General features: G+C 29.1%; 1 pseudogene; it reads right to left on the bottom strand.

Annotated features, from left to right (window-relative positions):
- Positions 1-2,076: 2,076 nt before the first annotated feature.
- On the bottom strand, positions 2,077-4,595 carry LOC111903436 (uncharacterized; annotated as a pseudogene).
- Positions 4,596-13,065: the final 8,470 nt, after the last annotated feature.

The following is a 13,065-nucleotide window of genomic DNA, read 5'->3' as shown; positions in this document are numbered from 1 at the left end:
TCTTGGTTTCGGTATCATGCATGTGAGTCTTGATGATACAATATTATGAAGTTGTTTTTATAAAAATGAGTACACTTGTTGATTGAATTTGATTATAAGGTATTTAAGAAAGGAAAGATGATTGAAAAAAGTGCACATCAGATTGGATAATTTGAACCCTTCTTTAATATCGGTTATTGGTCAAGAAGTATGAAACCAATCAATATAAACAATAGCAAATGCTCTAAAATTTGGTCATTGTTGATGAACCATTTTGTTAGACCGCAGAGATTAACCTTAAACACATCTCAAATAAATATAACAAATTATCAGCTCAAGTAACAACTCCCGCAAAGAAATCTAATCTCATATGCTCATAAAAGATCATAATCAAGAACCCTAGTATTACATAAATACTAGTCTATACCGCCATAAGAGCCAATAAGGATAAGGAGTATTTTCTTAGTGTGGAAACTTATCCTTATCTCCTAATTGAATTACAAACCAACCCTTATCACACATCTTCATGAGTTGGTTAGTCCATGGAAAAATCTAAATGACATGTTTCATGTCTTCAAATTAAACACATACTGATTTAATCAGCTCGCTAAATAAATTGGTTGAGCAAACTTTGACAATTAATAAATCATCTAGTTTGACGTTAAAATGTTCTTATTCATGATTTATTCATAGAATTTCTCGTATAAAGGATATGTAATGAATACATACACTTTATATACATTTTCACATTAATATCATACAAAGCCACCAACTTTTACATCCTTAGACTTCAAGGTTGTTCCAAAGTTACCACAATGCAAATATGGTGTTCCTTAGTAGTAGCAAATTAAATCTTCTAGGATTAATTTTGGTAGCAACATACTTTCTAAAAATTCACCTAGATAAGCATTCTGTAAATATTGAAATGTATTTTATTACTTGAACATCTTTCAGAAATCATTTTAAGATACCTCAACCTTTCATTGCCTCATGGGATCATCTCATTCAGAAATTAATCCTCAATTGTCATTATTTCATTTTTTTTTCGAATACAACATCCTACTTGTACAGTTTTTAAAGATTTTTCCTTTTACTTTTCAAAAATATCATATTTTCCAGATTATCATATTTTTTTTTAAAATTATAACTTTTTTTTACATTTTTTACGAAACTTTTCATATTTTCTTGTCCCCGTTATTCAATCATGGCAATGTATTTTCATATGTACTATGTATGTATGGATTCCTCATAATTATAGATTTTTTTTTTACATAGATGTCGTTTTTGGCATACACATCTAAGAATACAAGTTTAATAAAAAAAACATGGATGTCACAGTATTTTAATGATTTAATGTACCATGTCGGTCTTGAAGGAAGTCAATGTTTTGTCTATGTTTTTGATGATTCATTTTATTTAAATCTAAATCTTTTATTACATGATTCATTTCATAAACGATTAATACAAATGATTGTTCACATAGACATGTCATGGAAAAATTAAATTAATCATGCTATATATTCACAGCGTCGGATATTAAAGGGTGCACTTGGTGCATGTGCACAGGGCCCATAATTTCATGGGGCCCCAAAATTTTGTAATGTTGTAATACCAATTAGCCCAAGCAAGAGGAAATAATAGGGATTTCCAAAAGTGCCGACACATTCAAGGAGCGGGAAAAAAAAGAGGCAATCAATCGTCAATCGATCTTCAATCTCTCCTCTATTCTCTCGGTATTAGCAAAAATCAAGGAAGCCGTTTCAGCGTTTCGTATCCTGCAACACAACGATCTCAAAATCCAACCCGATTCTGTATTTCTCTCACAGCAATGATTCTCTATTAAGGTTCTTCATTCTCTGATTTCTTCATTCTGGTTTTCGTTCTCTATTCTGTGATATCTCTCCTCTCCGATTCTCTATTTCTCTCATAATCTCACCAGGGCCGGCCGGGAGATTTTGGATGCCATGTACAGATTAGTAAAAATAGGCCCTAAAACTTGAAAAATCTAAAAAGATGTGAAAAACAATTTTAATTTTTTATTTTCTATTGCAACATAAGTTAAAATTCATTCAAAATAACATAAAAAAACACTTGTCTCTACTTAAAAAGTGTCATCCTCCTAGTATTGGCTGAAACAAACTTTTCAATTATTTCTTCATAAATAATTTTATCCAAAAAATTTCTCTCAATTGTAATCAAAGCCAATCCATTAAGTCGTTCTTGTGTCATTGTAGATCGTAAGTAAGACTTCAATATCTTCAATTTGGAAAAACTTCTTTCTGCAGATGCAACAGTAACACGAATGGTTAATAAAATTCTATATGCAATAGATGTATTAGGAAAACAATCAACACGTTTTAAAAAATTTAGAATATCTATTGCTGTCATTTTTTTCTTTAGGTAAAAGATGTAGAAGTAATTTTAATTCAACATATAAATCATTTCCATCAATATCTGATTTTTCATCTTGTTTAAGTGAAGTTTCAAGAGTCTTACAACATGACTTTAAGCTCATATCATCTAATGAATGTAATTTTTCAGAATTGAATAAAAACCCAAAAATATTATCATATTGTCGATATTGTTCAAACTTTGTAGTTAGAGAAGAAATTGCTTGATCAACAATGTATAGAAAATATTTTACCCTAAAAGACTCTTGTGGGGATTTTGAAACACTAGAAGATGTATCATTTGAAGGCTCATCAAAATGTTTTTTTACTTTAACTTCACGTTTTTGAGGAAACATTGGTTTAATGTTTATTTCCAAGGCAATTTCTTTTGCAATTTGTAAAGCATTTAAAAAACCAACTTCTCTATATTCTTTAAAAAAAGAAATAAGTCCCTTTATTTTTTCCATAGCAACATCAATAAGCATATCTTTTGATTGCAATTGTTTGCTAACTAAATTAATAGTATTCAACATTTCATACCAAATTACTAGAGCCATTATAAACTCAAAGTTACCATGTTCATTTTTTGCTAACGATTTAGCTTCACTTTTTATTTTTGGATCATTATCACTTTTACCAATTTGAAGTAAAGCTTTTTTAACATCTAAAATTTGAAATCTTATTGCTTTTACACTATCAACACGACTCTCCCAACGAGTGGATGACAAAGATTTAGGAGTTAATCCTTTCACATTATCTCTTAAAACTTGTCATCTTTTAGTCGAATTTGCAAAGATCGTATAAATACGTTGTATGGTTCCAAAAAAACCTTTAGCTTTACCACAAGTATTAGCCATATCACACAAATTTAAATTCAAACTATGACAACCACAAGAAGTGTAAAAAGCTCTTGAATTTATATCCAAAAGTTTTTTTTGCACTCCTTGATGTTTTCCTTTCATATTTGACCCATTGTCATAACCTTGTCCACGTACATTATTAATGTCAAGATCAAGCAAATTCATTTCATTTTGTAAAACATGAAAAAGTCCTTGGCCGGTTGTATCATTTACATCCAAAAACCCTAAAAATGATTCTTTGATGCAAACAGAACCCGATGATACATCTACATATCTTAAAATCAAGGTCATTTGCTCTTGGTGACTTATGTCGGGTGTACAATCAAGTATTATAGAAAAATATTTTGCTTTTTTTATTTCTTTAATAATCATATATTTTATTTCATGAGAAAGCAAAAATATTAATTCATTTTGTATATTATGCCCAAAATAATGATTATGGATACCATCATTTGTTATACGTTGAACATACTCATGGAGAACCACATCAAACTCAGCCAACATTTCAATTAATCCTAAGAAATTTCCATTGTTACTTTCATACAATTTCTCATTAGTACCACGAAAAGCTAGATTATATTTAGCAAGAAATTTCACAACAGCAACAATTCTCAATAAAACTTTTCTCCAACGATTTTTTTCTTTTTCTATTTGTTTTTGAGTCTCTTTATCAATAGTTTTATTTTTTGTAATCTTAAACGCAAATCATACCAAATAGTTATATTTTTCGCATGTTTTATACTTGTTTCATGCTCTTTAATTCTAGTGCTAAGATGTATCCAATCCCTAAAACCCTCATTTGCTAATTGATTTTTTCCACACCCTTTTCTAAATATTTTACAACAAAAACAAAATATTTTATCAAGTTGTTTAGAATAAACAAGCCAATCTCTATCACATTTTCCCCATTTGGTAAAACTCTAGTATAATATAAAGCAGAAAATCTTCTTTGATATTTATCTTTAGGATATTTTTGAATAGATAAATCACTTTTAGAACCTTCTAATGCTAAAATATTTATCGTATTAGAATCTAGAGTTTCCCAATTTGTTAGATCGAAAATATCAAATGTATAAAAGTTATTAGCATCATCAAAGTTCTTATCATTAACATTAGCTTCATCAAAATTATTATCATCAACATTAAAATCATCTACATTAGCTTCATCAAAATTATTATCATCAACATTAAAATCATCTACATTAGCTTCATCAAAATTATTATCATCAACATTAATATCATCTATATTAGCATCATTAACATTAACATCATCACTATTAGTTCCATTAACAGTAACATTATCAACATTAGCATCAGTATTAATAGTTTGATTTTCTTTTGTTTGTTTTATTATAAACTTATCCATAGATCCTTCTTGAGCTTTAGTAGATTCTTCAATTTTTTGTTTTTTTTTTTACGTTTTTCATATCCAGATTCATATTTTCTTATTCGAGGAGGCATATTAAAATCTAAAGCAGTAAAGGGTTAAAAAGGAAAGGAAACACCTGATTTTTTGATGTCTTCTTCGTTTGTGATATTACAAATCTGTAAATTCCTTGATTTCCTTCTCAATTCTTAGTTTTCAGTTGTCAACAAATCAAATACACTGCATCTGTAAAAATATAAATAAGTATGAAAATAAATTACTAAAAACCAAAAAGGTAAAAACTAAAAACCATTATCAATGTAGAATAGAGAAAATCATTTAGAGGATAAAGTTGTATACCTTCAGATGATTTTCAGATTTCTGAAAAGGTGAAAAACCAAGAATTTCAGGATTTCTTGAAAACCAAAGAGTTATCACTATGTTCTACTGTTCCCGAGTCAAGGCATGTCGAGAGGATCAAAACCAAAGTTTTCAACTGTCAAGAACTCAAGTTTATGTAAGATATTCTATAAAACTATTCTGATTTTAAAGTACCTTTCTTTGATTCTGAATTGATTCTTGAATAGACCTGGTGCGATTCTGATTTTGACTTTCGAAGCTACCTGGTGCAGATTCTAAAAACGGATTCTAAATTCTAAATTTCTAATTATCGGACTCCTTGTGGTTGAATTTTGATTAACTTCTAAGCAGAAGTGAGATTATGAGAGAAACAGAGAATCAGAGAGGAGAGATATCACAGAATAGAGAACGAAAACCAGAATGAAGAAATCTGAGAATGAAGAACCTTAATAGAGAATCGTTGCTGTGAGAGAAATACAGAATCGAGTTGGATTTTGAGTCCGTTGTGTTGCAGGATACGGAACGCTGAAACGGCTTCCTTGATTTTTTTCTAATACCGAGAGAATAGAGGAGAGATTGAAGATCGATTGACGATTGATTGCCTCTTTTTTTTTCCCGCTCCTTGACTGTGTCGGCACTTCTAGAAATCCCTATTATTTCCTCTTGCTTGGGCTAATTGGTATTACAGCATTACAAAATTTTGAGGCCCCATGAAATTGTGGGCCCTGTGCAGATGCACCAAGTGCACCCTTTAATATCCGGCCCTGAATCTCACTTCTACTTAGAATTTCACTACTCTTATTCACAATTTAATGAAACACTTGGTATGCTCTATAAAATTATATTCTGATAGATTTAAAAACCAACTTAAAACTTATAAAAAATCATGTTTTCCCATATTAAAATTAATAAAAGAAAAAACATCATAAACGGTCCGTGTGTTTTCCCATATTTTTTTTAGATGTTAAAAAAGCTTTACTTCAAATTGGTAAAAGTGATAATGATCCAAAAATAAAAAGTGAAGCTAAATCGTTAGCAAAAAATGAACTTGGTAACTTTGAGTTTATAATGGCTCTAGTAATTTGGTATGAAATGTTGAATACTATTAATTTAGTTAGCAAACAATTGCAATCAAAAGATATGCTTATTGATGTTGCTATGGAAAAAATAAAGGGACTTATTTCTTTTTTTAAAGAATTTAGAGAAGTTGGTTTTTTAAATGCTTTACAAATTGCAAAAGAAATTGCCTTGGAAATAAACATTAAACCAATGTTTCCTCAAAAACATGAAGTTAAAGTAAAAAAAAAACATTTTGATGAGCCTTCAAATGATACATCTTCTAGTGTTTCAAAATCCCCACAAGAGTCTTTTAGGGTAAAATATTTTCTATACATTGTTGATCAATCAATTTCTTCTCTAACTACAAGGTTTGAACAATATCAACAATATGATAATATTTTTGGGTTTTTATTCAATTCTGAAAAATTACATTCATTAGATGATATGAGCTTAAAGTCATGTTGTAAGACTCTTGAAACTTCACTTAAACAAGATGAAAAATCAGATATTGATGGAAATGATTTATATGTTGAATTAAAATTACTTCTACATCTTTTACCTAAAGAAAAAATTACAACAATAGATATTCTAAATTTTTTAAAACGTGTTGATTGTTTTCCTAATACATCTATTGCATATAGAATTTTATTAACCATTCCTGTTACTGTTGCATCTGCAGAAAGAAGTTTTTCCAAATTGAAGATATTGAAGTCTTACTTACGATCTACAATGACACAATAACGGCTTAATGGATTGGCTTTGATTACAATTGAGAGAAATTTTTTGGATAAAATTATTTATGAAGAAATAATTGAAAAGTTTGTTTCGGTCAATACTAGGAGGATGACACTTTTTAAGTAGAGACAAATGTTTTTTTATGTTATTTTGAATGAATTTTAACTTATGTTGCAATAGAAAATAAAAAATTAAAATTGTTTTTCACATATTTTTAGATTTTTCAAGTTTTAGGGCCTATTTTTACTAATCTGTACAGGGCATCCAAAATCTCCCGGCCGGCCCTGTATATTCGCTAAGTAAAGTTACATATCATGGTATTTATTGGTAAATGACTATTCTTCTACGTTATGCGTGATTTATTATATATAACCATTATTATATATAACCATTCATGATCCGGTATATAATATGATTTTGCCTAAAGAAATATATATCTTTTGAATTCCAACTATATTATTCACTAAACATTTTATACTCTACAAACTACAATTTCACAATTAACACTTTTTAACTTAGTTTTATATATTGTTTATTACATAATTGTCGAAATATTACATCAACTATATTTTTTTGGGGCAACACTTTCCAATATACTTACATGAGCCATTGCACAAAACTAGTTCAGTGTTACATAATGTTCTATCACTACAACAGCAATAGCCTATACGAAAGCTAAAACAATAAATAGGGCAAGTTGATGAAAAGTCATCTGTTCTGATACCTAAATAACAAAAAATTAAAAACGATGAAAATATCTTTTATGATATCTATTAAAAAAAATGATGACAAAACTTACATTCATGGCAAACTAGAAGCACAAGAAAGTTTAAATAAAAGGCAATCATATGAGACTGCACAAACTTGGCCATTATGCTAGGTGTTTATATATTTATTTAACTTCTCTTTTGAATTAGAAAGAAAGTTGAGGATGCCTATTTGACAAAAATCTTGTATTTATACGCATACCAAGGTAGTGGTCTCACAATTCACGTTACCATGTCAATATGATATAAATAATTATAATTAGTTTTAACAATCATTATTTTTTCTTCTTTTAATCATTGAAATGTATAGATGATATATTTTATGTACACATTTATGCATATAAAAAAACATGGTTTTTTTTAATTTTAGCACTTTCGTTAATCATTTATGAAAAAAAAAATAGGTGTCTTTTTTCGTACGCAAGTAATATACATGATTCTTTTAAAGTTCTAAACTTCTTTTAAGTTCTCATTTTTCTTGCCTCCACCATGCCTCCGTTCAAACACAACTATATCTGCAACATATCTACTCTTATTTCACAACTGATGTGTCGTCCCAATTTCACGCTATATTCTCATTAGATATTTTCCAAAGTTGTATCCTTCCACCTCAGCCGCTGCGTAACCACTCCCTAAAGAAATTAGTGCTCATAGATTTGAATATATAGATGACGGGACTCTGATATCTGGTCAAATTTGATGTGAATAGGTTATATAAAGTATAGATAAAATGTCTTAATTAAATATAATAAGATTTAAGTTAGGAATATAGCTTTTATATATATATATATATATATATATATATATATATATATATATATATATATATATATATATATATATATATATATATATATATATATATATATATATATATATATATATATATATATATATATATATATATATATGGAGTGCTTCAATTAAGAACCCAAAAAGGTTAAAAACTCTAAAAACCATTTTTAAAATATTTTCATTAAAGGTATTTTGAACAAATCAAACATTAATATTATTTAAGCAAACTTTTCCATTCCCTAGTTTACAAAAGCTGCCACTTGTCATCGGACCACTGTCAGACTAATGTCGGACGGCCGTCGGCGTAACACCAAATTTAGTGGCATTTTTCTGGCCGTATTCAAAGCTTAATAGAACAAACATTTTGGCTCTTATTTCTTTGCTAATACTTTTTAACACATACAATTTCATTTCTTAGCCAAATATATAAATTTTAATAAAAAAATAAAATTATGCCTTGATAGTTTTAATTTTTCTCTTCAAAAGATCATATTCACATTTTAATAAACATATTATTTCACTAATTCATAGTCTATTATTTTCATGCATACATTCATTCATACTTTAAAATAAAATTTATATAAAATACACACTTTAATACAGTCCATTCTCAGTTTAATACATAAAATTCATAAATTAATACAATTTATTATACACGAATATACATATTCAGATAAGTCAGTGAAAATTTTGACACCACCAAGTACCACATGTCACCAGCAACCAGCCGTGCTACCCTCGCATCCATTATTTTGTCTAAATCAGATCTGTATATAAAATCATATATATAGAATCATAGATCCACAGCTTAAATATTATTTTCATAGTTTAATAAACCATATAATTCACTAATTTTGAGTTGAATGCAAAATAATTATAAAAACTAATACATTTTTACATATTTATACAACGCTAAAAATAAATATATTCATAAGAAAATCAATATAAACATACTTACATAAATCATTCATATTTTAACACAAAATTTATTAATAATTCTCAGCTTAAAACAGTCAATTCATAATTTAGTATAAAAATTCACAACTTAATATAATAATGTCATTGTTTAATACACAAAAATTATACATTCACAACCATATCCTTAACTTAAAAATTATATTTATACCTTAAGATTTATAGGCTAGTGTTTCTTTCAAAATTTATTTACATAAATATTCACATTTTATATTTTACATATTTTATTCAAAATTAGATAATGTCTTTCGTCTCATATTTTAGAAGAAAAAAAATTATTAAAAATTTAAGAACTTAATATAGTCAATGCACTTCTTAATACATTCAATTCACAACTTAATAAATTTAATTCATAGTTTAATACACAAAATACACAACTTAATATAATCAATTCACAATTTAATGCAAAAAAATGTACATTTAAAACCCATATTTTACACTTAGAACTTACATTTCAATAATTTCATTCACAGTTTAATAAAACATTTTGAGACTCTTATTCATAGTATTCACATGATTTGTCGAAAAGTTTTCATCAAACACGTTATGTGCACTATAAAAATTCACAGTTTAATAAAGAATTTCACTACTCTTATTCACAATTTAATGAAACACTTGGTATGCTCTATAAAATTATATTCTGATAGATTTAAAAACCAACTTAAAACTTATAAAAAATCATGTTTTCCCATATTAAAATTAATAAAAGAAAAAACATCATAAAAAATCATGTTTTCCCATATTTTTTTTTATGAAAAATCTTACCGTATCTCGATTGCAAGTCCTTCAAGCACACATTTTTTTTCACGCAAACACCTTATTGACAGAACCATTGTCCTTTGGTGCTGTGTAAACCCTAAACCCCAATTTCGTTTCTTGGATGAGAGTGATATGTTGAAGACGAAGTCACTGTAATCTTGGGAGATTAAGAGTGTTTGGGAGTTGACGTGAAGAAGACAGTGGCATAATCATTTCCCTCAATAAAGAAGAGGGCACAGGTGAAAAGACCGATTTGCCCTTATATTATTTTAATGAAATAAGGGTTAACGGTGGGGTTCTAACGGTGTGAGGGATAAGGATCATCTGTCAAAAATTTTGAAAGCACAGGGACCATTTATGAGATTTTTAAACCACGGGGACTAAACTTCAGAATCTGGGAAAACACATGGACCATTTATGATGTTTTTTCTTAATAAAAACTCATGTATTTTCAGCATAAAACTTATATTTTTCTTATTAATAATAGTTAAAACTAACCTCAATATTACTAAATAATTTGTGAAACATTTAAACATCATAAATCACAAACTAAATAAAATAAAAATAAAAAAAAAAAAAAAAAAAAAAAAACTAAATTCACTTTATTTAAGAAAACATCTACATAATAACATATTCTAAATACAATTCACAACATAACAACCAAAAAACCTAAATTATGAACAATAATTCCATTAAAATATTATAATAAATAAGAAAAGAAACTTGGATTCACAACTTAAAACTTATAAAATTATGTATTTACAGCTTAAAAGTTATATATTCTTATTAAAAACAGTCAAAAATAACTTCAATAAAATAAAACAGTAACTGGAACATTAAAACATCACGATTCACAATTAAAAAAAAATTAAATACATATTTTTTTAAAAAACACTAACATAATAACACACATTTTAAGTTCAATTCACAATGTAATAACACTAAAGCATAAAATGTGAGTAACAATTTTATGAAAATATTATAACAAATAAAAGCAAACTTAGCTTCACAACTTAATAGTAGTAAAAACTAATATTAAGACAAGTATACTACAAATGTGATATTAAAACCTTAAATTCACCGCTTAACAAAAGCAAAAAATCAAATTACGTGATGCATAGATATGTTGGTGTTTCACTGAAGATTAGAGAGAAAGAGATGGAGACGAGTTAGTAGTGTTTCAGTGAAGCAACAAGGCAACGACGGTGGAGATTAATGGATATTTTCGATCTGGTCACTCAATGGCACTGAAACTCGTAGATTTGAAGGCGTAAAAAGTAGATCTAGAGGCGAAAATCAAAGATCTGCCACCGGAAATCGTAGATCTATCACAGGAGAACATAGATCTGGACATAAACACTTCAGATCTAAAAACCTCATCGTCAATAAATTTGTTGTGGTCGACGATGCTCGTCAGATGAAGATGAAGACAATAAGGAGCGGAGGAGGACGATTGTCACACCCCCGAACCAGACGGCGGAAACGTCTGAGGGCTGTCGTGACTTAATTGAATACCATAACATTGAATATATATGAAACATAACATCATTCGTCACCATGCATTAATATAGTACAACTGATAAAGTTTACACTGAGTACATTGTTTTAGCATTAAATTCCCAAAAATAAATTGTTCGGTTCATAGATGAACAAACTGCAAGCCATCACTGAGTACATTTTCCTTCGGTTTACTTGTTACCTGAGAATACAAGTATTTTGAAAAACGTCAACATATGAAATGTTGGTGAGTTCATAAGTGGTATTTGAAAAGCAACGTTTTGTATTGTTTTGAAAAACTACTAGAAAATCTGATATTTTCTGAAAAGAGTTTATGAAAAAGTTTGTGAAGATCCATAAGTATGCTTGTTTGTTTCTATAGTTGTAAAAATCGTTCATTAAACTTGTGTACATTTCGAAACCGTATGTATTGAAAAAAAAACCCTAGGAAAACCCGATGTTTTCCTAACACTTTGAATTCCATGTAGTTGTTGTACTATCACGGCATGTGAAGTCATTGATTCCAGGCGACGTCGGATTATTGCGCATGGTGAATTGCTATAAACACGCGTTACACAAACGACTAGTTTACAACTATACTAACGATCCCGTAGGCGTCGTCCGTACTATTCACGTAATCCAACCGCCCTGACTTCTTGTAGTCCCACATCCGAAGAGAAAGAGGGCACGAAGACCTCGATAACTCCGTTAGTCGATTGGGGATAAAAAGAGTACGAAGGGCCCTTGACCCGTCTCGCATTTGAATAACCGACTTTACTAGCAGTACCAAAGGACCCTTGGGGACCAATAGTATAAAAGCCATTGAAAGTCCTTTTACGCTGTGTTGGATCATGTAAGACCCAACAACTCGTAAGATTGAAGTCTTCGGGCCTAAAGATCAGGTCATCGGGCTAGCTAGGCCCAACAAACAAGATTTTACACTTTTGGGCCCAAAGGTGGTGCGTCGACGTCTGTGCACTCTCACGTGTGTATTGAATTCCCAAATTTTCCGTGTATGAGTCGAGTTATCGTCGTGTTAGTAGTTTCGGGTTTGTTATTGATTCGAGACCGAATCAATTCGTCTGATAACGATTTTTGGTGTTGTTCTGTAATATAATTTGTCGGTAGTCGCAGTGCCAGTGCTTGATCACAACGGATGTATTGAATTAACATTGCAACTTTTCTGTTACAGCCCCTCTTTTTGTTGTAAATTTACTTTTTCAACCCTTTGAATAAATAAATTTCCGGTTTAGTCCTTAAACCATTTTTCTTGACATTTTAACACCAAAACTTATTGAGATTGATATTTTTCAGCATATTTTTAGTTGAAAACAGTTTTAGTCCCTGAAAATACAGTTTTCTCGGTTGCAACCCCTCTTTTTCGCAATTTTTACACTTTTGGCCCAAATTGGAAAATTTTTGCAACTTTGGTCCTTTTTAATTATGAAAAGCATTTTTAACCTTTGAAAAGGACTTAGAACACTAATAGTCCACTGTTTTACCGAAAAACACAGTTTCAGCCC

This window comes from Lactuca sativa, chromosome 8, assembly GCF_002870075.4.
Source record: "Lactuca sativa cultivar Salinas chromosome 8, Lsat_Salinas_v11, whole genome shotgun sequence".
NCBI lineage: Eukaryota > Viridiplantae > Streptophyta > Magnoliopsida > Asterales > Asteraceae > Lactuca > Lactuca sativa.
Note: the sequence above shows the minus strand (reverse complement) of the source record. Positions and strands in the feature narration are given on the sequence as shown.